Genomic DNA, 23,644 nt, shown 5'->3' on the forward strand with positions numbered 1-23,644 from the left:
GTGAACAAATTTCTTTTTGAAAACCATTTTTAAAAAAGGAAAAGCCCTAATTTGGTAGTAATTGCATCCCTAAGCCAATTTCCTTTATCATATGAGCCGTCTGCTATCTTGAGCCTAGGGTTTAAAGAAATCAACTTTTTCACCTGGGCTGACTCATTGGTATACTAAGGTAATCGTTCAAGAAGGTCATCATGTATATTTTTGCTAGCATAATCTACTTGACTCTAGAATGCTTTCTTTGGAGGCATGATGGACACAAATCACCAAATACTAGGTAATCGTTCAAGAAGGTCATCATGTATATTTTTGCTAGCATAATCTACTTGACTCTAGAATGCTTTCTTTGGAGGCATGATGGACACAAATCACCAAATACTAGAATAATTTTTAATACATAGTGATTTGAGAAACTTACTTGGCTCTTCATGATTTTATTATCACAATCTTGTAACAAATTTAAAATTATTGGAAATTCTTTCACTTCTTGATTACACAAAGCACAATTCCTCAATAGCTCTGAGCTCTTTGGAAATATAAAAATTTGTTCACATATGAAAGAAATGGTGAGATCTTTGTAATATAATCTATTTCTAGTTTGCATGAGAGCTTTAAATCTTCATAAATGAACTATATGGAGAACTAGGTGGCATTACCTTCTATTTTGAAAACACACCATCGATTCTCGAAAAAATTTGATGATGCAAGAGAAAAATCATAAGTGACTTATCTTCCACTTGCCAAGTTGACAGTCAATCCAATAAAATCTTTTGCATACCCATTTCTCTCTACTACTGGAAATTTGTTCTAGACCAACTGACACTCATGAACACATGTTGCCTTGTTGTTATGTCACCATGAATAATTCACAAGAAACTTCTTGATGTGATATAATGACTATCATTGATTCATTCCTAATCTAACAATGTGTATTTCACAAGTGTTTTAATGTGACTATGGTGGGCCATTTTTGTTTTACTTTGGTCATCATGTCACTACCATTAAAGATTGAACAATTTCTTATAGTGATTCAATGCCTACCATAGATGTGTTTTGATCTGACAGTTTCCATTTACATGAGTCATCACTTTAAATGCAATTCCACATAACATATGACATAACACTATTTTGACATGCTAGAAAATTATATATAATGCTTACCCTTTTTGCAATATTCATTAAAATCAAGCTCCACCATGTCTTGTCTTTTCTAGGAAGGTACTATGTCGCTACCAGTATAAAACATAGGTTTTTCAGTAGTGACAAAGTGACTACTGCATTCCTTAAAAGAATTCGGCACACAAAATATGCACATTCTTAATATTGGTACCATATTAATTATTGCAAACATTTCAAGATGATTATGTGGATTATTGTTGACGAGAGATCTTTTTGGCACCCAGTTTTCAATATAAACCATTGCCATGTTCCACTTTTCCTAGTTCAAAATTTAGTGGCGACATAGTCACCACCTTAAAACTTTAAGAAACTCTAGCACCAAGAAATACCACACATTTTTTCCTTTATCATTGTATTAAATGCTTTTGACCATGCATCATAATCACAACCATATTAATAACAATTTTTTTTTACGATGCTCATCCCTTTTGTTGATTTCACCTTTTTTCACTTTCCTAGGAAGGTGACATGTTCCTACTGTGTGGGATTCTTGCATTTTTCAATCGCGACATAGAAACTTTCAAGATTTGACAAAAAATGTTGACAAAAAATAGAGCATATTTCAACTAGTCCCCTTTTCCAATATCTAACATCTCTGACATCTAGTCGCACAATCACAAATTTAAAAGATAATTAAAAACTTGGCACTCATCTTTCAGAACTTCACCTCACGGTCTTTCTATTTCACAATGGTTGTCATGTCACATAGGATAAAATCATTGTAGTTTGTGATAGGGACATAACAACCACTATAGATCTAAAGAGAGATATGATTATAGAAGCAATTTTGGGAAAATGAAATCGAAAAGGAAGAATTTAAATGGTCTCCTGAAAGAATATACCATTTTCAAAAAAGATTTGTCACTAAAATTTTCAAAATAAAAGCACACAACCTAACAAGTCTACTTAGGAAAAAAATGTTTATTTAATAGGGTTCTACCTAGGCATAGTCAACTTTGTAAAAGGTCAAACACTAACTTGCAAGATTTATACAGGTCTATCTAATTTTGCAAACCTATTTTGTGGGAAATTTTTCTGCATTGTAGAAAATCAAACCATCAAGCATAACCATGATAACAAGAGGAGGAAGAAACAAAAGAATAGAGGGTCCCAACACTAACAACTACAAAGGAATAATCCTCCTCCTCAGCTCCAAAGAAAGAAAGGAATAAAAAACCTATGGGGGTATATAGAGGAGGATATTAAAGAAGAAAAATATTCCATCCCCATAGGTTATAGAGACCATCCCAGAAGCCAAGGATGACAAAGAAGGGGAACAAATAGATTTTTTCTCCTTAAGCCAAATGACCCACTCATCTAAAGCCATTGAGGAAGAGAGGAGAAGAAGCTCTATACAGACACCTCCATCTACTCCAAGAGAGCATATCCAAGTATCAACTTAAGCAGATGAACAACAAAACTGGATAGAAGTCTTAGACTTTGAATTTATGCTAGTGGGCACTGAGATGGTGAGAGAAAAGATTAGAGATACTCCCACGAGTTAACCATTAGGAGAGGATTGGTATCAATTACCTACTCTACCTCAAGGACCTCTAGGCATTCCATTCTTACGACCTTACGATGAGGCAATTCTAGATAAAGGATTTGTAACTCCACATCCTTCGATCATTCAAGAAGAAGAAGATGAACAACAAATTGAGGAAGGGGAATTCCAATAGATTCACATTGATGAATTATATGAGGAGGGACAAATACAAGAAGAAACTCAATAAACTCCTTGAGATATAGGGGCTAGATCCTTAACCCATCAAAGCACAATATCTCCCTCCAGAGATCTTCCTCAAAATGAAAAGACTTTAAAAAGAAGTGATAAGGGAAAGGATCCTACTTTAGGACCAACCTCTTCATTTAGGTACATGTCACCTATAGTCACAAAACCAACATGGCTAAAGAGGGAGGTCATGTTTTAACATAAGAAATAGTTGGAGATGATAATAGAGGAAGGAATGAAGGAATTGATCAAAGAAATAAGGAAGCCTGAGCCACCTAAGGGTGATACTAGAACACTTTCCTTCATCATGAAGAATCAAGATCAAGACTTTTTGGCTCATATCACCATTCCTCCTCCTCATGCTGACACCAAAGAAATGACTCTGAAAGGTTACCAAATCAAGGAGGTCATGTTGGGAAAGCCCATAGTGGAAATCACCAAAGTAATAATCACTACATGCATGAAGAAGGCATTTCAACACATGGATCAGGATGAATTAGAATTAATAACATTGCACAAGCAGAACAAGCTACTTAAAGGCTACCAAGATAAAGTAGTGGGACCTATTGACCTAGAAAATCTAGAGATCACTCTTGGAGCTATATTAAGTAGAAAATAGATAGGCCCATAGATGGACTCATTTTTGGAGGCATGTTACCAATGACATGATAGTTTTGAGGAGAAGAGAGTGCAGATATGATGTAGGAGCATCCTAGGTGTAAGAGCAATCTTGCATCACCCAAAAATATTTTCTTTTTAGTCTTTTCTATTTTAATAAGGAATAGTAGATAGGGGGTTGCTATTTCTAGGAGTTTTCTATTTTTAGTAAGTTTTTCATATGAGCTTGGAATATTCTAATTTTGTATTGGAACATTCATTTTGGAACTATAAGCCTACCATAAAAAGTTCATTGCTCCAGCTTAAGTATCAGAGAAGTTATTAAGGATTTTTGGTGGAAAAATTTGTAGAAAAATCTTTAGGCTCACTAGTGGAGGCCTTAGAGTGCCTATATTAGATCTAAAAACTCAATAGAAGGTAGCTTACGTGGTTTTGAGCATGTAGATCATGAGTCATCATTTCTAAAAAGTGGTTATAATAGCCAATTAGAGCAACGGTTTGAGAGTTATGGCCTTCTAAAGTTGGACTACCAAAATTCTAAAATAATTTGTAAAACATGTATTTAGCTAACTCTATATGTATTGTCAGGGTAAGTCAGCCCTAGGTATTATTTTTAAGCATTTAGAACCTTCTTGGTTGGCATAAAATTGCCTATTTAAGAAAAACCTGAACATTGTCTAGGATAGCTCTAGGTGATAGTTCACAACTTGTCTTGTAGATTATTGTAATGAATGCACCGATGTGGGTTAGCATATTGTACTTGTGAATTCTATAATACTTCATTTGTGGTGCAAAAAAGAAGTCCATATTTTGTTCTTGCATTCACTATTGTTTCTTTGTTTCTGTTACGAGTTTATGGTATTAAGGGGAGCACCCTTCATTAAGTGGTATTAGAGCTAGAGTTCTTGAGTGTATTGGCAAATGACCGATTGTGAGGCAGTTCACACTAGGACCATGGTTTTGGTTGAGCATATAGATAGATCACCAATTATGAGGTAGTTTGTACTAGAGTTTTAGCAGAAGCACGAAAATGCCTCCACAAAGAGAGCATGGTGGAAGAGCTATAGATGTTACACCTGAGGGTTTCTGAGCCCTCCAAAGATAAATGCAAGAATTGGAAGAACAAATGTGTAGAGGAATAAATCTTCCTATAAGAGATGAAAGTAACGATGAGCATAAAGTAGAAGAAAATGTTGAAGTAGAGCCAATTCTAAATCTAGAGGAAGAGAGGCTTTTTAGCAACATCACCAAGATTGGAAAAAGACCTAAGTTTGAGGTTCCCACATTTTTTGGGAAATCTTAACCCAGAGGAGCTAGTTGATTGGATCAATGAACTAGAGGAGTACTTTGAGTATGAAGATATTGATGATCTTGATAGTGTCAAGTTTGCAAAGAAAAAATTGAAGGGACATGCAAAGATCTGGTGTCAAGAGGTTTAGTTGGAGTGAAATAGAAAGGGAAAGGAAAAAATTACTAGATGGGATTAGATGATAGCTAAATTGAAGCAACAACTCATTTCCATGGATAATGAGCTTGATTTATTGAAGAAGATGCAAGGGTTGAAGCAAGCAAGAAAATCTATTCAAGAGTAAACCGAAGAATTCTATCAAGTTCTCATTAGAACCAACCATGTAGAAGTTGAAGGAGAAAGTGGCCCATTATCTTAATGGGTTAAGGAAAAGCATTCAGGATGAGCTAAGTCTAGTTTGAATGGATACTATTGAGGAGGCATACCAATGTACCATAAAAGTTGAGGAGAAATTGAGCAAGAAGTTGGCCAAAAAGAATACTGGAAGAGGTTGTGGTTTAATATTTGGCAAAGGATTTTATGGAGGTAGTAATGATGATCAGAAGAAAAAGGATGAGGCTCGGAGTAGTAATCAAAACCAAAGGGGAAACAATTCCAATCATTTCAATGATTAGAACAATAGAGATCAGAGAGGAAGAGGTAGAGGATAAGGATCTAAAAGAGGAGGCTTTTGTGGGGAATGTTTTCACTAAAGAGAAGAAGGGCATGGAGCATTTGAATGTACCCAATGCCAAGGAAGGATAGACCAAAGAATAGAAGGCTAGGCCAAAGTTTCACATGCTAATGAAGATGCTAGATCCTCACATTTTGAAGATGATGAAAGAGGAGAAGTCCCAGTTAATAGAAGAGTCTCGTTGAGTGGTGAGAATAAACTTGATTAAAGGAGGAGTTTGTTTCACACAAGGTGTAGATGTGAAGATAAGTGTTGTGATGTAATCATTGATGGTGGAAGTACTAATAATCTAGTGTTAGAAATGATGGCCACCAAGTTGAAGCTGAAGAGATAGAAACACCTACATCCATACTATATTTCTTAGGTGCAAGATGACCATGTGGTCATGGTCAGTGAGCAATGCTCAATGAAGTTCAAGATTGGAAGCTACCAGGATAAAGTACTATGTGATATCATAGCTATGGACATATGTCATATGTTGTTGGGTAGGCCATGGCAGTTTGATAGGCATGTTGTACATGATGGATGAGAAAATACCTATACTCTAACCAAGGATGGAGTGAAACAAAGGTTGAAGCCATTGAAAGATAAAGAAGAAAGGCTATGTAGTGCTAGCAAAATATATTTTTTTGAGGGAAAAGATTTTATTAAAGGTATGAAGCATGAGCATGTGCATTTTTCTATAATTCCTAAAGATAGTAAAGAAGAAGTAAGGGAGGTACCTGCAAAAATTGTAGATATGTTGGGAGAGTTTTCTAATATTGTGTTAGATAATTGTTACCTATTTTTGCCTTCTGCCAAAAATTTGAATTCGAATGCCTACAGCCCACCCAACGGTCTCTTCCCATCTTTAGTATTATTTTAATGCCTAGGAAATACAAAAATAAAACAATCAAACCTTCTCCTTTCCCACAACTTTTCATTCCTCAGATCTTTGGCGATCTACGATTGGTGCTTTCCCACATTTTCAAAACAAATGACCTATACATAATGCAAGGAAGCCCCTTTGTGACGCATGGCAGGTGGGTCCGTGTTCTTTTATGGGCCACAGAGGGAAGTAGTTTCAGTCCAATTGGCATTTTTCTTGGTACCCACTTTTCCACATTCTAAGTTTTGTCAGACTTCCTCACAATGTGGGCAAGTGCATTTTTTCCACATTTCCTCATGGGCCCAAAGGAATAAAGGCTATAGTGATGTCGCATGTTCTTAGTTGTACCTTCTATTGTTAGATCTCTCAAGATCAACAGTTGATACATACTCACAATAAGATTTTGCATGAGTTTAAAGGAATGTGGGTATGGGCCTCACTGCAGCATGTCCTTGTGGGGTCAGGTCTGTTCCTTATGCCATAGTTGGATGCCAAGGTGGGGCTAGGTTGCTGAGTCAGATGATAAGTGTTCGTGGGCCCAAATTTTTTTAAAGAGCAAGCACAATATATGGAGGATCTTTCATGATTGTTGATCTCATAGGGATCAATGATCAAAACTTTCCCACAATATGAAGATGCGAGGAAATTAAACATTGTGGGGAAGCACCTAAAGAACACATGTCCCAGTGGGCTTGACTAAGGTATTAATAGAAAGGCTGATAGTTATGAGACATCGTGCTTAAGGTTTTGAAAAGATGACACAGTTAGTCAGTTAGACATGGTCAACCATGTGGAGACTTTGTGGGGTGACAAAATAAAATGAAATCATTCATCTTGGTGGAAAAATATATTTGATTGTTTGACCTTACTGATTCACGAGCTAGAAATGAAGGAAATTAGGTTTTCTTGCACAATTCGATCTTCATGATTGATTCCAACCACTCCCGAGTGAATTTTGTGCTTGGTAAGTGAAGGAGAACACTCCACCACCTCTGATCCCACCCATCTACTTCATCAGAATGATTTAATGGCATCGTTTTCTATCTTCTCGAGGCCCTATTTTGACAAAATATCAGATTTCATTATATTTAAGTCTGTACTAAGGTTGGATTTTCCCTAGATATGCATGATTATTCTTTATAGGACTTAATGATGGTGGTTGTGGAGTAACTTCAGGTAGAAATATCTTAGTTATGTGTGAGCTATAAAGGCAATTTTTGTAGATTTTGTTTTGGTTGACTCTTCTTTGACTTCTCTGATATTGCTCTACAACTTCAGTGTAAATCCCCTTCGCCTCTAAATTGTATAACATTCTACCTTATCTCCTTCAGCCATTGATGTAAAGTGCAAGAACTATTTTCCTCTCATTGGTGTATTGTAGAAATCTACAATCTTGCATGACTCTATCTCTTTTGGCCTATGAATGGTATATAAGTGAATCCCTTCTTTCCTTATGTCATTCATTTGGGTTTCCTAATCTACATGTGATTATTAGATTAAAGCAAGTCTGAATGTGTATATCTTTTGGTGTCATTATGGTTCACTAGTGCATGTATGGGTAGAGATTGGTTTGAACACTCTATGTATGGGTAGAGATTGGTTCCAAGAGTAGTTAGGTGCACCCTAATAGTAAAGGAAGCCAGCCTTCTCTAGAGACTCAACCTCATAGTTCAAGTCCCATAGCTTGGAGGTTGTTTCCATGTTTAACAAAGTTGTCCTTAGGTAAAAACTTTGAACAAGGGTGCAAACTTTTGTGACAACAGTTTTTGGCATGCCTGGTGGGACAATATTCAAAAAAATTTAAGTCTACTAGCATCAAAAGGAAGATTTCAAGATTAATACGAAGGAAATAGTACTAGCTTCAGCATTCAAGCCTTCAAGAGGCTCATTCTTCAAGTACTTGGTGACTCTGAGCTTCAAATACATCTGGTTCCAAACCAAAGTTGCAGTAATTCATGCCCAAAGATGAAACAAGGACATCTTCCAGGGGTAAATTTTAGTACCAAGAGCTTTTGTTTTCAAATTCTAGAAGAAGGAAGACTAGAGTATCTTTATCACCAGTTAGGAGTGCAATAGTAACAAATACACCTGCAAGATCCATCTCTACTCCTCTTGCTATTAGATCTCAGTCTAAATTGCCATAAGTACATATCAATAGATCACTTGTCTATATGGAACAGCCTAGGGCTCATGCTTTTGCCACCTTTAATGGTGGAAGTCCTCTTTTATTGGCCCAAAGACATGACATACCAATAGCTGCACTCAAAAGTATACCAAAATTTACTAGTGAAACTTCTAAACCTCCCTTATAACACATTCAAGAGGTTGCAAATGTCTATAATATCCATGGTATTATAGAGTATGATGTTGTAGTTAAGTTTATAGCCTCATCCTTGAAAGGAAAAGCACTACAATGGTATAGAGGTTTAGCTCATGGTTCTATAACAGATTGGGATGGATTAGGAGCAGGACAGTGCAAACACTTTGAGGACAAAAGTGACCATTTGTCACTTTTAGAACAATTGACTACTATAAAAAGAGCCCCCCATGAATGTATGACTAATTTGAACTATAGATTTCAAAAGACATGGGATAGAATACCTACTTCAGTAAAGCCTACCCCTGGTAATGCCTTCTTGCATTACCTTAAAGCTCTTAACAGTGACATTGCCACCATAATCCAAACTATGGGAGGAGATACCTTGCCTAATGCTTATGATATAGCAATAAAGTAAGAAAACATCCTAATAAAAGGAGGTAATCTGGCTCCAAGTCCTCCTATGCCCTTCTTCCCTGATGTTCCAAATCACCAACCAGAAATGGCTCCTCTTCTCGCAACTTCCACATCACAATCCCTTGCTCTAGTCCCTCAAGCTTCCACATCTTCAAATGGAATAGATGAAATCAAGGGGATGATGCAATCTATGATGCTGAATGTAGAGAACATAGATAAAAGATTGCAGGGCCAAGAGAAGAAGATAGAGGATAATTTCTCTGTGATGCAGAAAGTGAGCAATAAGGTGGTGACTTTAGAGAGATAGCAAGCTCAAGGTAGTAAGGCTCATCAATTGCAATATCAAGCTCTAAATAGTGGTAGGCCTCCAAATAATAATCATGGGAACAATTCTTTTGATCAGAATAGGAAGAATAGCCATGCTTCAACCTCAAATGTAAACAAAAGCAAGGCCATAGTCCCTCAAAAGAACATGGCCCAGGATCAAGATTTTTGTCATTCCTATAACTACTCCTATGCTCATTGCATGTGTTAGAAGGCTGAATCTTTTTTGGCTTTGACCATCCAAGAGCTTATAGTAGGACAATCATACAAGGAGGACCTATTTAAAGATGCCTTGTACATGCAAGGACAAGGTGATTGCTCCTTTATGAATCATCAAATCGAGGAACATTGTAATGTAAACCAAGATTCCATTGCTCACAACACTAGAAGAAAAAGAAAAGCTATTGAAGATGCTACCCCTCCTCCTCCCAATCAAGCCTCAAATTCAAATGCAATACCTCATGAAGAAGCAATAAATGATCAATTGAATACCCTTCAACAACAAAGGCAAAATAATGGCAGGAAGGATGTAAGTGATCCTCAAGTTGTTCCATCTCACCCCCCTACAAATGCAGCTTGCAAGGCTTCTACAAAAGTACCTACTAGGCCATTCAGTGTGGTAGAACAAATGAAGAAGACCACTATGAATATTTCCATGTGGGATGTTGTTGCTACAATACCCATGCAAAAGAGGTTGCTATAGCAAGAATTGGAAAGTATTGAACCAAGGGATCAACCACCCAGCATGGAAAGTGCCACAAGCCTAGTATAGCCATCAAGGGAGGAAGAAACAAGTAAAAAGGTTAGACCCTCTCCATTTTATGTTTCTCTAATTATAGGGAATAAACTAGTCCACAATTTCATGATTGATTCAGGGGCTAGTAGTTTAGTGATGCCTAGGTGTGTTGCTGATGCTTTGGAAATGAAATATGAGCCCATTGTTAGGGATGTATTATAGTTGGATGGTAGTATTGTCAAGACTGTAGGGATCCTTAATAATGTGGAAATGGCCCTACATGCATGCCCTAGTTGTACTATAACTCAAGATATATCCGTTGTTGAAGTCAAGCCACATTTTGCCATCTGTTTGTCAAGAGACTTCACTACCCAAATAGGTGGTTATATATCTTCTGATTGGTAATATATTTCTTTTAGGACAATATATGGGACTAAAGATTCAATCAGAGCAATTCTTCAAGCCCTCCACCATACTGAACCCTACATGCCTAATCTCATCAACATGAATTGCACTATCCTAGAAATGGATGAGAATGACATAATGAATGAACCTACCACTTCCCTAGCAGAGATACCTGATTTTCTCTTAGATGAATGGGCTAATTCATATCAATTTGATCCTATGCCAGAAACCCTTGAGATAGGCCTCAGTACATATTGTATATTAGAAAAGGATGCTCTGGTTCCCAAACTTGTGGAGACTAAAGAAGATGTGAGTGGGATATGGAATATGTACTTTGATGGATCAAGGAAAAAGAATGGATCAGGGGCTGGTGTGATGTTGATTTCTCCTACACAAGTAAGGTACTACTTCTCCTTTAGGCTCTAGTTTAGTTGTACTAATAATGTGGCCGAGTATGAATACTTGATTCAGGGTCCTCTACTTGCTTAGAAAAGAGGAATTCAAGCCTTAAGTGTATATGAAGATGGTGAGGTTGTGGTTAATCAAGTGAGAAATAAAAATATCACCAAAAATGGTTTTCTCAAGTCTTATAAATATAGGGTATGGGATTTTCTTGAGGGTTTCAATGCATTTAATATTCAAAGCATCCCTAGGAAAGAAAATAGACACACTGATAGACTTGCAACAATAGGTGCATCTTATGATGTGCTAGGGAATATTGATGAGAAGAAGAAGTAACAAATAAAGATGGTGGTAAGGCTTGCCATTCTTGACAACAACATCCATTGGAAAGTGTCTGAATTTGATGAACAAATTGTAAGCTTCTTGCAGAATGAAGCAGAATTTTCAGTTAGAAACTAGTCAAGACAGCAGGATCAATATGGTGATCAAATCATTAACTTCAATTGCAACAAATTGCCTAAGGGTCTCATTACTTTAGAGAGTGTTTTCAATCCTAATGACCAAGCAAGAGACAGAGTCATGAACTTAGCTACTGACAAAGACGATCACATCCAAGTCATGGTTGCTGATGGAAAATCCTTAAACATGGGGAACATATGTTCAGAGATTGAGCAAGAAAATTTTATTCATCTTTGTCAAGAATTTAATGATGTATTTTCCTATACATATGATTATTTAAAAGGTTTTGACCCAAGGTTGTTTCATCATACAATAGATTTAATTGATAATGTCAAACCGGTAAGACAAAAATAGAGGCTAGTGAATCCCAAAATTGAACCCTTAATGAAAAAAGAGCTATCCAAATTGATTGAGGCCAATATAATCTTCCCCATCAAGCACTCATCATGGGTAGAAAACCTTGTCCTTGTTAGGAAGAAGAATGGAGAAATTAGATTGTGTGTGGACTTTAGGGACCTTAACCAAGCTTCCCTTAAAGATCACCACCCTCTCCCTTCCATGGAGCAGATTTTATCTAAGGTCAGTGGTTCAAAGAGGTTTTCATTTCTTGATGGATTTTTTGGCTACAATCAAGTGCTGGTCAAAGAGTTTGATAGGTACAAGACTGCATTTACCACCAAATGGGGTACCTATGCTTATTGTAAGATGCCATTTGGGCTAACCAACGCAGGTGCTACATTTCAGAAGGCAATGGAGATGGCCTTCGAAAACATGATTGAAAAGTTTGTATTAGTTTACCTTGATGATATCACAGTATATTCAGAGAATTTAGAAGATCATTTTGATCATTTGAGACGGGTGTTCTCAAGGTGTAGAGAGTTTGGGGTATCTCTTAACTCAAGCAAGTGTGTCTTTGCTACCAGTCAAGGAAAATTATTAGGACACATTGTATCTAAGGATGGTTTAACCATTGATCCAAAAAGAACAAAAGAAATACTTTCTCTCCCTCTTCTTAAACATAAGAAAGGGTTGCAAAGTCTCCTTGGTAGGATAAATTTTGTGAGAAGATGTATCCCTAATCTTGCTACCATGGTAAAACCCCGTACAGCTATGCTTAAGAAAAGTATGGTCTTTTCATGGACCAAGGAAGGGAAGGAAAGTTTTGAAGAGATTAAGGTAACCATAGCCTTAACCCCTACTTTCATTAATCCAAATTTTGAAAATGATTTCATCCTTTATACCCTAGGTGGTGAGTCAAACAAATGATAAAGATGAAGAGCAACCCATAGCCTTCTTTAGTGAAGGGTTTAAAGATTATGAAGATGTAGCTATGTAGAGAAGCAAGCCCTTGCAGTCATTAGAGCTTTAAAGAAATTTAGACACCTTCTATCTTATAATAAAATTCATTTGTTAGTACCCCATTCAAGTGTGAAGGATTTTCTTTTGAGCAAAGATATTAGTGAGAAGAGAGCTGGTTGGATTACTAAAGTAATGGAATATGATGTTGACATCTAGATCACCAAGCTGGTAAGAGGGAGGGGGTTGTTTAAATAGATGATATCACATAAAAAATTGGATGAGGAAGTCACTATGATACTAACAGAACAACAAGAGACAAGAAATGATAGCCCAAGGAATTGTATAGATGATATGAATAATTTCTTATTGGGTAATGGATATCCTCAAGGATTAGATAGAATTAAAAGGAGATAGTATAGATTATAGTCAATTTCTTATGTCATAGTTTATGGTATAATTTTTAGGAAAGATTTTAATGGGGCCCTATTAAGATGCATTGACATGGGCCAAGCTAAAAGAATGATCAAAGAGCTTCATGATGGTCCTAATGGTGGTCACTTCTTAGCAAGGACAACTACAATGAAGATCATGAGGGTTGGTTACTACTAGCCATCCCAATTCTATGATTGTCATAGGTATGTGAGGAAGTGTGGAAAATGCACTTTCTTTTCTAGTAAGCAAAAGCTTTTAGCTCTTCCTCTTCATGCCATTTAGGTGGACCAGCCTTTTTCTCAATGGGGATTGGATTTCATAGGCGCTATCAATCCTCCTTCTAGTTCTAGTCACAAATGGATTTTAGCTACTACATATTACTTCACTAGATGGACAGAGGTAGTTGCATTGAAGGATGCCACATAATCTTTAGTTGTTGAGTTCCTTGATGGAATTTTGACCAGGTTTGGTGCCCCTTCAACCATTATTTTAGATAATGCAAAATCTTTTGTGGGAGCTCAGATTTGTGGATGAGTAGTTGACCATAATATCTACTTGAGCACATCCTCGAACTACTATCCTCAAGGCAATGGTTTGGCTAAGTCATCCAACAAAAATTTGATTAGGATTAGTAAAAGAACTATAGAGGATAACTAGAGGTGTTGGCATCAAAATTTGAGGACTACACTGTGGGCTGACAGAATAACACCTAAGAGGTCAATAGGAAATTCACCATTTATGTTGGTATATGGCAGAGAAGTGAGGCTTTCAATTTCATTAGAATTCCCATCCCTAGAACTAGCTCATTAGCTGAAGCTAATTGAAGATGATGCCATGACAGTGAGAATGGAGGAGCTGATGGAGTTAGAAGAGAAAAGAAGTCAGGCCATGCAGACCCTAGAAACACATTAGCAGTAGGTGAAAGGGAGCTTTGACAAGAAGGCTAGGGTCAGAATCTTTAGAGAGGGTGATTTTGTTTTGAAATGGGATATAGATAGAGTAAAGCTAGGGAGGCACTCAAAATTTGATACACTATGGAGTGGTCCCTATGTGATTGTCAGTTGCAAGCAGGCTAATGCTTTTCAATTAAGCAAGCCTGGTGGTGAAATTTTTCCTATCCCAATCAATGGGATCTATCCCAAGCCATTTTTTTTTATAAGGGTTGAGGTTTCATGTACATAGGTAGCTTAGTTTTCTTTCTATTATTTTCCAGCTTTTCAAGAAGTGCACGAGCACATGTGTTTTGTTGAGGTTGCAGACTTGCAGAGACAGAGTTTTTGGGATTTCATTCTCATAGAGATAGGGTTAAGGTTTCATAGTGCACTGATCCAAATCTTTTACAACTCTATGGCCTAGTGGATGCATAAGGTCACTAGTCATACACATAGCTAGCTTGTGTCCCCTCTGATTCGCCATAAATGTTACCTATTTTTTCCTGTCACCAAAAATTTGAATTCGAATGCCTACGGCCCACCCAATGGTCTCTTCCCATCTTTAGTATTATTTTAATGCTCGGGAAATACAAAAATAAAATGATCAAACCTTTTCCTTTCCCACAACTTTATGTGCCTTAGATCTTTGGATATCTATGGTGAGTGATTTCCTGCATTTTCAAAACAAACAACCTTTACATAATGCGGGGAAGCCCCTTTGTGACATGTGGCAAGTGGCTCTGTGTTCTTTTGTGGGCTGTAGAGGAAAGAAGTCTTAGTGTAGTTGGCAGTTTGGTTGGGACCCACTTTTCTACATTATAAGTTTTGTTAGACTTCCTGACAATGCAGGAAAGCACATTTTTGCCATGTGTCCTCATAGGCCCAAAGGAATAAAGGCTATACTAATGTTGCATGTTCTTAGTTGTACCTTCCACCATCAGATCTCCCAAGATAAATAGCTGGCGCATACCCACAATATGAAGTTGCATGAGTTTTAAGGAATGTGGGTATGTACCTTGCTGCCATGTGTCCTTGTGGGGTCAGGTTTGTTCCTTATGCCACAGTTGGATGCCAAGGTGGGGCCAGGTTGCTAAGTCAGATGCTGAGTGTTCGTGGACCCAAAAAAATTTAAAGAGCAAGTGCAGTATGTGGAGGATCTTTCATGATTGTTGATCTCATAGGGATCAATGTTCAGTGCTTTCTTGCAATATGAAGATGTGAGGAAATTAAACATTATGGGGAAGGGCCTGAAGAACACATGTCCCAACGGGCCTAGCTAAAGTATTAATAAAAAGGTTGATGGTTATGAGACATCATAGTCAAGGTTTTGAAAGGATGGCACGATTAGTAAGTTAGACATGGTCAACTGCGTGGAGACTTTGCAGGGTGGCAAAATAAAATGAAATCATTGGTCCAAATGGCTCATCTTGGTGGCAGAATTCAGTCGATTGTTTGACCTTGCTGATTCACGAGCTAGAAACAAAGGAAATTAGGTATTCTTGCACAATCCAATCTTCATGATCGATTCCAACCACTCCTGAGTGAATTCTGCACTTGGTAAATGAAGGAGAACACTCCACCACCTCTAATCCTACCCATCTACTTGGTTAGAATGGTTTAATGGCATCATTTGTTGTCTTCTTGGGGCCCTATTTCAAAAAAAATCAGATTTCATTATATTTAAGCCTATGCTAAGGTTGGATTTACCCTAGATATGCAGGATTATTCTTTGTAGGACTTAATGATGGTGGTTGTTGAGTAACTTCAGTTAGAAATATCTCAGTTATGCCTGAGCTATAAAGGCAATTTTTGTAGATTTTGTCTTGGTCGACTCTTCTCTGACTTCTCTGATATTGTTCTACAACTTCAGTGTAAATCCCCTTTGCCTCTAAATTGTATGACATTCTACCTTATCTCCTTTAGCCATTGATGTAAAGTGCAAGAACTATTTGTCTCTCATTGGTGTATTGTAGAAATCTACAATCTTGCATGACTGTATCTCTTTTGGCCTATGAATGGTATATAAGTGAATCCCCTCTTTCCTTGTGTTATTCATTTGAGTTTCCTGATCTGTATGTGATTGCTAGATTAAAGCAAGTCTAAATGGGTATATCTTTTGGTGTTATGATGGTTCAATAGTGCATGTATGGGAAGAGATTGGTTTGAACACTCTATTTTGGTGCATCACCCCCCTAAGTTAGAGTAGGTAGAATTTCTTCTATGCATTCCTTCTCCCTTTTCCTCTCCAAGAGTAGTTAGGTGCACCCTGATAGTAAAGGAAGCTGACCGTCTCCAAAGACTCAACCTCATAGTTCAAGTTCCACAGCTTGGAGGTTGTTTCCATGTTTGACAAAGTTGTCCTTAGGTAAAAACTTTGGACAAGGGTGCAAACTTTTGTGACAACAATATGTACCTGATGGATTGACCCCAATGAGGAAGATCAGTCACCAAATGGATTTGGTTCTAGGAGCCAATTTTCCAAACAAGGTAGCACAAAGAATGACACTGGCATAAAGTGAAGAGTTGAATAGGCAAGTTCATGAGTTGTTGCAAAAAGGGTTGATTCAATAGAATCTAAGTCCATGTGTAGTACTAGCAATATTAGCACCAAAGAAGAATGGATATTGGAGAATGTGAATATATTCTCATGCTATCAACAAGATCACAATTAAATACAAATTTCTTTTTCTAAGGATGGATGATATTATGGATTTTTTGAGTGGAGCTAAGTATTTCACAAAGATAGATATGAAGAGTGGGTACCATCAGATTCATATCAAAGAAGGTGATGAGTGGAAGACTACTTTCAAGACAAGGGAAGGACTATATGAGTGGTTAGTCATGCCTTTTGGGCTAACCAATGCACTGAGCACTTTCATGAGACTCATGAATGAGGTAGTGAAGGAGTTTTTGGGTAAGTTTGTCATTATTTACCTAGATGATATATTGATTTTTAGTAAGACATTAGAGGAGCATTTAATTCATATTCACAAGGTGTTTGATAAGTTGAGGGGAAAAAGTTGTTTATAAACCTAAAGAAGTGTAGTTTTTTAAAGGAGTTGGTGTACTTGGGATTTGTAGTCTTAGCAAAAGGTCTAAAAATGGACCCAGAGAAAGTGAATGCTACCTTTGAATGGCCTATTCCAAGGAGTGCAACTGAGGTAAGATCTTTTCATAGACTAGCTAGTTTTTATAGAAAGTTCATAAGAGGTTTTAGCAGTATCTGTGGACCCCTGACTAAAACAATGAGAAGGGATAGGAAAGAATGTAAGTGGACTATTAGAGCGAATAAAATTTTTAATCTATTGAAACAAAAAGTTACTAAGCAGCCTATTTTAGCACTTCTAGATTTTAACAAGGTGTTTCAAGTAGATATGATGCTAGTGGTACTATGATAGGAGTTGTTTTGAGCCAAGGTAGACCTGTTGCTTATTTTAGTGAGAAATTAAATGATGCGAAAAGAAAATATTTTGTTTATGATCAGGAATTTTATGCTATAGTTCAAGCATTGAAGAAGTGGAGACACTATCTTCTTCCTAAGGAGTTTGTTTTGTATACTAATCATTAAGCTTTGTAATATTTGAATAGTCAAGGAAAATTGAACATAAGGCATTTGAAGTGGGTTGAGTTTTTACAAAGTTATACATTTATTTTGAAACATAGGAGTGGGAAGTCTAACATAGTTGCATATGCTCATAGTAGAAGATGACTTTTGCTAATAGAAATATAGATAGGAGTGGTTGGGGTCAAGGAACTTAGTACTTTGTATCTAGATGATCCTAATTTTGGTGAATTGTGAAAGGCTTGTATTGAACTTGTTACACTAGATAGGACAAAGTGGTTGGATTTTATGATCCAAGATATTATATTGTTGAAAGAAAGCCAGTTGTGCATTTCTTGAAGTTTAATGAGAGAGAATCTCATTAAAGAGAAGCATAGTGGATGGTTGACTAGACATTTTAGTAGAGATAAAAACATAGCTTTGGTCATTGAGAATTATTACAAGCCACATGTAGCAAGATCTAAAGAAGTTTGTATAGAGTTGTAGAGTATGTCAGATGGCAAAAGGAGTAAAGCAGAATACAGGATTGTATCAGCCATTACCTATACTAGAGAATCCATGGGAGGATGTTAGCATATATTTTGTTCTTGAATTATTGAGGATATAGCATGAGCATGATTTTATTTTTTTGGTGGTTGATAGATTTTCAAAGATGGCACATTTTGTTCCTTGCAAGAAAACTAGTGATGTTGTTCATGTGGCAAAGTTGTTTTTCAAAGAAGTGGTGAGACTACATAGTCTACCAAAGAGTATAGTTACATATCAAGATACCAAATTTGTTGGGTATTTCTAGCATACATTGTAGAAGAAGTTGAAGAGATATTTAAAGTTTAGTTTATCACATCATCCATAGATTGATGGACATACATAATTTGTGAATCACAGTTTGGGAAACTTGCTTAGATGTTTGGTTGGAGACAAGCCAAAAGTATAGGATATGATTTTACCATAGGATAAATTTGCATCTAATAATTTTTTCAATAGGAGTACTGGTAAATCACCATTCCAGATTGTATATGGGAGTAGTCCCAGAAAAGCTTCTGAATTGAGGCAGATGGATAAAGGAGAGATAAGTAGTTTTAAAGTAGAAGAATTTGTTGAACATTCAAAGAACATCCATGAGGAGGTGAACGAAAACATCATATAGATTAATTCATAGTACAAGGCTATGATAGATGTTAAAATGACGTATAAGGAATTTTAGGTTCAAGATGAAGTCATGGTTCATTTGAGAAAGGAGCATTTTCTAGTGGGTACATATAATAAGCTAAAGATGAAGAAGTTTGGACCATGCAAGATCATGAAAAGGCATGATTCTAAAAATAATTATGAAGTAGAGTTGCCTCCTCAATTGAATGTTTCAGTAGTATTTAACATTTTAGATTTGACAAAGTATTATTAAAGAGGTGATGGATATGAATTTACAAAAGAGTAGTGGAGTATTCTAGCAACTAGGGTCTATAGCCTTGGAATCCAAAAGGACATGGAAATAATGTGGTGGAAAAAAGAGCTACAACCCATTCATTGTAGAGAACTCCAAAGTGGATAACAAACACTGAACTTTAAAAACATTTAACAAAACCTTCTAAAACTTGATCACAAATCTAAAATAATGCATGGATAATGGAGAATACATGATTTAAAAACTACAACATGCAACAATATGATGATAACAACATGATTTTCTACCAAGCAACACAAAAAACTAGTAATTGTTGTATAAAAATTAGTCACAATCTGTTGTAGCAATACAATGTCATACAAAAAAATGACTTCCAACCCTTGGTTTTAGTTCTTCCAACCTTAAAAAGGCTATCCCATGGTATGAAGATAAGTTTTTAGGGCTTTTTCAAAGCCACATTACCAAAATAGGTCTTTTAGCAACAAAATGGAAGAAGTTGAAAAGTTGCTAGCAATTTTTTTAAAGCATTTTTTCTTGCTCAGGTAGAATTATTTGTTTCCACCTTCTAAGACCATATTAGGCCTTCCAAAAGAAACCTTGGGAGTATTAACTTACTTCACCTAAGACCTCCAAACCATATGTTGATATATTTTACATAACATTGCATTGTTTATGCACTTTGGTCTTTTAAGCAAGTAGTCCACCTTGGAAGTGTTTTAATGCACAGATATGATTAAAATGCAATAAAGACTCCTAACTCAACCTTTCACCAACAAAGAACTAAGAATGAGACCAACCTAGATTCAAGACACCATTCTCAATAAAGACCAAGGAGGAAACTTTAAAACCTATCCTAGCTTAGGCGCACAAACATGAGCTATATGCTCTTATTGTATTCACATACTTCTTAAAAGAAGTTCATCACACCAAAAATTAAATGGTGGGAGCCTTGAAAGGGTGATCCTAAACCATACTCCCCCCCCTTAGCACAAACTAAGGCACTTTGGGGTCAAGAAGAGCTAGATCAATGCCAAACTTCTTGAAATGTCCTTCCTCAACCTAGGTGGCTTCAGATTCAAGCTAATCCTTCCATTTAATCAGATGTTCCATATACACTTGATGCCTTGTAGTGTTCTTCACCCTAGATTCCAATACTTTCTCTACTTTGGTTGGCTTCTTCTTGGGCATTGCATTAGTGTCAAGGTCTTGTAAGACCCTTGGTGGAGCTGCATTTTGCTGACTAATATTTCCCTTAAATCTAATTAGATCTACAACATTAAAAACTAGTGAGATGGATAGGTTTGATGGCACGTCCACTACCTTGCATGGGCCAACTCTTTGCATTTGGAGCTTAGTGGGCATACCTTGCTACATTCTTGCTTTGTTAAGGTAGACCATAACATAGTCCCCAATCTAAAATTTTACTTCTTTCCTCTTCTCATTCATTTTGGCCTTGATTCTTTGGGTAGATTCAAACATAGTTTTCTTCACTTGTTCTTGAACTTCTTGGATAGTTTAAGTGAAATCAGCTTGTCCACTCTTTAAATCCAAAGAACTTAAGTCTCTAAACTCATTCACTCCTCTAGGGTGTCTACCATACACTATCTCAAAAGGACTTCTTCCTGTGGTCCTATTAACACTATCATTATAAGCATATTCAGCCTGAGATATAACAAGATCCCAGGTCTACCCATACTCCTTTGTTAAGCACCTTAACAAGTTCCCAAGCACCTTGTTGATGACCTTAGTTTGACCATCAATTTGAGGACGGTATGCTAAACTGAAAGAGAGATAAGTTCCTAGCCTTTTCCATAAGGCTTTCCAAAACTGACCCATGAACTTGCTATCCCTGTCAGACACAATACATAAAAGGGAGTCCATGAATCTGAACTATCTCCTTGAAGAAGAGATGTGCTATATAACTTGCATCATGTGTAGTTTTATGTGGAATGAAATGACTCATTTTAGAGAATCTATCTACTATAACATACATCTTTTCCATACCTAATTTAGTTTTAGGGAGTCCAACCACAAAGTCCATACTCACACATTCCCAAGGCCTATTTGGAATTGGTAGGGGTTGATAGAGTCCTACATTACTTGAACCTCCTTTAGCTCTTTGACATATTCCACATTTCTCAACATATCTTCATAAATACCTTGCTAACTTAGGCCAAATGTGGTATCTCTGTACAAACTCCAATGTCTTGTTTATGCCAAAATGTCCACTCAAGCTGCCATTATGCTTCTCTTGAATCATATTTTGCCTCACGGATCTCTTAGCTACACATAGCTAATTACCTTTAAATAAAAATCCATTTTGAATGGTATAATTTGCAAAATCACTATGAAAATTATTCTCAAACTCTAGGCATACCTTTTAGGCTTGGGAGAAGTCTTTCTCCTCTTCATACAATTCTTTAAAACCTTCTATTCCAATGCTTTGCAGTTGCACTTCTTGGATAGTCAAAAGCTTCCTACTCAAGGCATCTGCTACCTTGTTGAGCTGCCCCTTCTTATGCTTGATTGTGAATGCAAAATATTGTAGATATTCCATCCACTTCAAATGCATATTACTAAGCTTTTCTTGAGTTATAATATAACACAAAGCCTAATTATCTATAAAGGCAACAAATTCTTTGGGTAGGAGGTTTCGTCTCCACTTCTTGAGAGATTGTACTAATGCATACAACTCGAAGTCATAAGCTGAATATTTCTTCTTTGCCTCATTGAGTTTCTCACTAAATAATGCCACAGGTCTTTCTTCTTGACTCAAGACACCCCCTACTACTACATTACTTGCATCACATTCAAGAGTGAATAATTTATCAAAAGTAGGTAAGATTAAAATGGGTTTTGTAGCTACCTCTTGTTTCAATGTTTGAAATGCTTTCTCTGCTGCCTCAATCCATTTGAACTTTTTTTTTAGCCCTCCTTTGATGGTATCTAATATTGGTGCACAAATCCCATTGAAGTTCCTCAAAGACTTTCTATAAAATTGTGCTAGGCCATTAAAACTTCTCACTTCAATTCCTATTCTAAGAGTAGGCCAATCCAAGATTGCCTCCACTTTGCTTGGGTCCATTATCAGATTACTCTTGGACACTAGAAAACCCAAATAAACCAATTCTTGTTTCATTAATACACACTTTTCCAAATTGATGGCTAGTTGCTCATCTTGGAGTCTTTTCAAGACCAACCTTGCATGTTCTAGGTGCTCTTCTTTTGTCTTTCTATAGATGAGTATATCATCTAGATACACTACCAAAAATCTTCCTATGAAGTCCTTCAAGACCACATTCATTAATCTTATGAAAGTGATTGGAGCATTTGTAAGCCCAAATGGTATTACAATCCATTCATACAATCCATCTATAGTTTTAAAAGTGGTCTTCCATTCATCACCCTCCTTGATTCTAATCTGGTGATAACCACTCCTTAAATCCAACTTAGTAAAGTACATAACACCTCCTAAACAATCCATTAAGTATTCTATTCTTGGAATAGTGAATCTATACCCGATAATGATCTAGTTAATAGCCCTTGAATATGTACAAAGCCTCCATTTTCCTCCTTTCTTTGTTGCTAAGACCACTAAGATTGCACATGGACTAATGCACTTCTTAATTGACCCTTGATCCAATAATTCTTGTACTTATCTTGCCACTTCCTTATTTTGATCCAGAGTAAGCTTATAGGCTACTTTTTTAGGCAAAGAAGCACTAGGAAAAAAATTAATTTGATGGCTAATTTCTCTCTTAGGTGACATTACTGTTGGTGTTCCATCTGAAATAATATCCTTGAAATCATCAAGAATTTGTTGCACTTCAAGAGGTATGGGCTATAATTTAGTATCTTCCTCCTTTGGCTTAACCATAATGGCACATCCTATGGTCTCCTCATCCTATAAAGCTTGCAAGAACTATTCGTCACTACTAATGCCTTAGAGGCTTCCTCTTCATTCTTTATTAAGGATTGAATTTTGAAAGTCCTTCCATATTTCTTGAAAGAAATGTCATTTACTTCTCCATCATAGATCAGCTTCTTGTCAAATTGCCATGGTCTTCCCAATAAAAGATGGCATGCATCCATGGGTAAGGCATCACAAAGAACTTTTTCTTTATAAGCCCCAATAGAAAATTCAACCCATGTCTACTCATTAACAAGTGCACTTTTCTCTTGATTTAACAATGTCACCTTGTAGGGATTTGCATGGGGAACCTTTGTAAGTTTCAGCTTCTTTGCTACCTTCTCTAATATGATGTTTTCTGTAGATCTTGGATCCACTATAACCTTGAAACTGTTCCTTAAATCTTACACCTGACTCTAAAGAGAGCCCTCCTCTACTTAGGTTTACTCTGATTGGGCTACCTTATGAGTATCTTTGTAATCATCAAGTTCTCACCCATTTTTTATTCTAACTTGCTGATTTCATTAATTCATGAGTTGCTACCATCTTCTTGAGCATAAGCTACCCTCTTCTCATTTCTAGAAGTTGATGGTTTATCACAACACCTATAGGTAGGATTTCCAAGCTGTCCACATTGGTAACACTTCATGGTGGTGTTGGGCGTTCATTTT

This window comes from Cupressus sempervirens, chromosome 4 (genome assembly GCF_028749045.1).
Source record: "Cupressus sempervirens isolate cs-2001-9-10 chromosome 4, ASM2874904v1, whole genome shotgun sequence".
Lineage (NCBI taxonomy): Eukaryota > Viridiplantae > Streptophyta > Pinopsida > Cupressales > Cupressaceae > Cupressus > Cupressus sempervirens.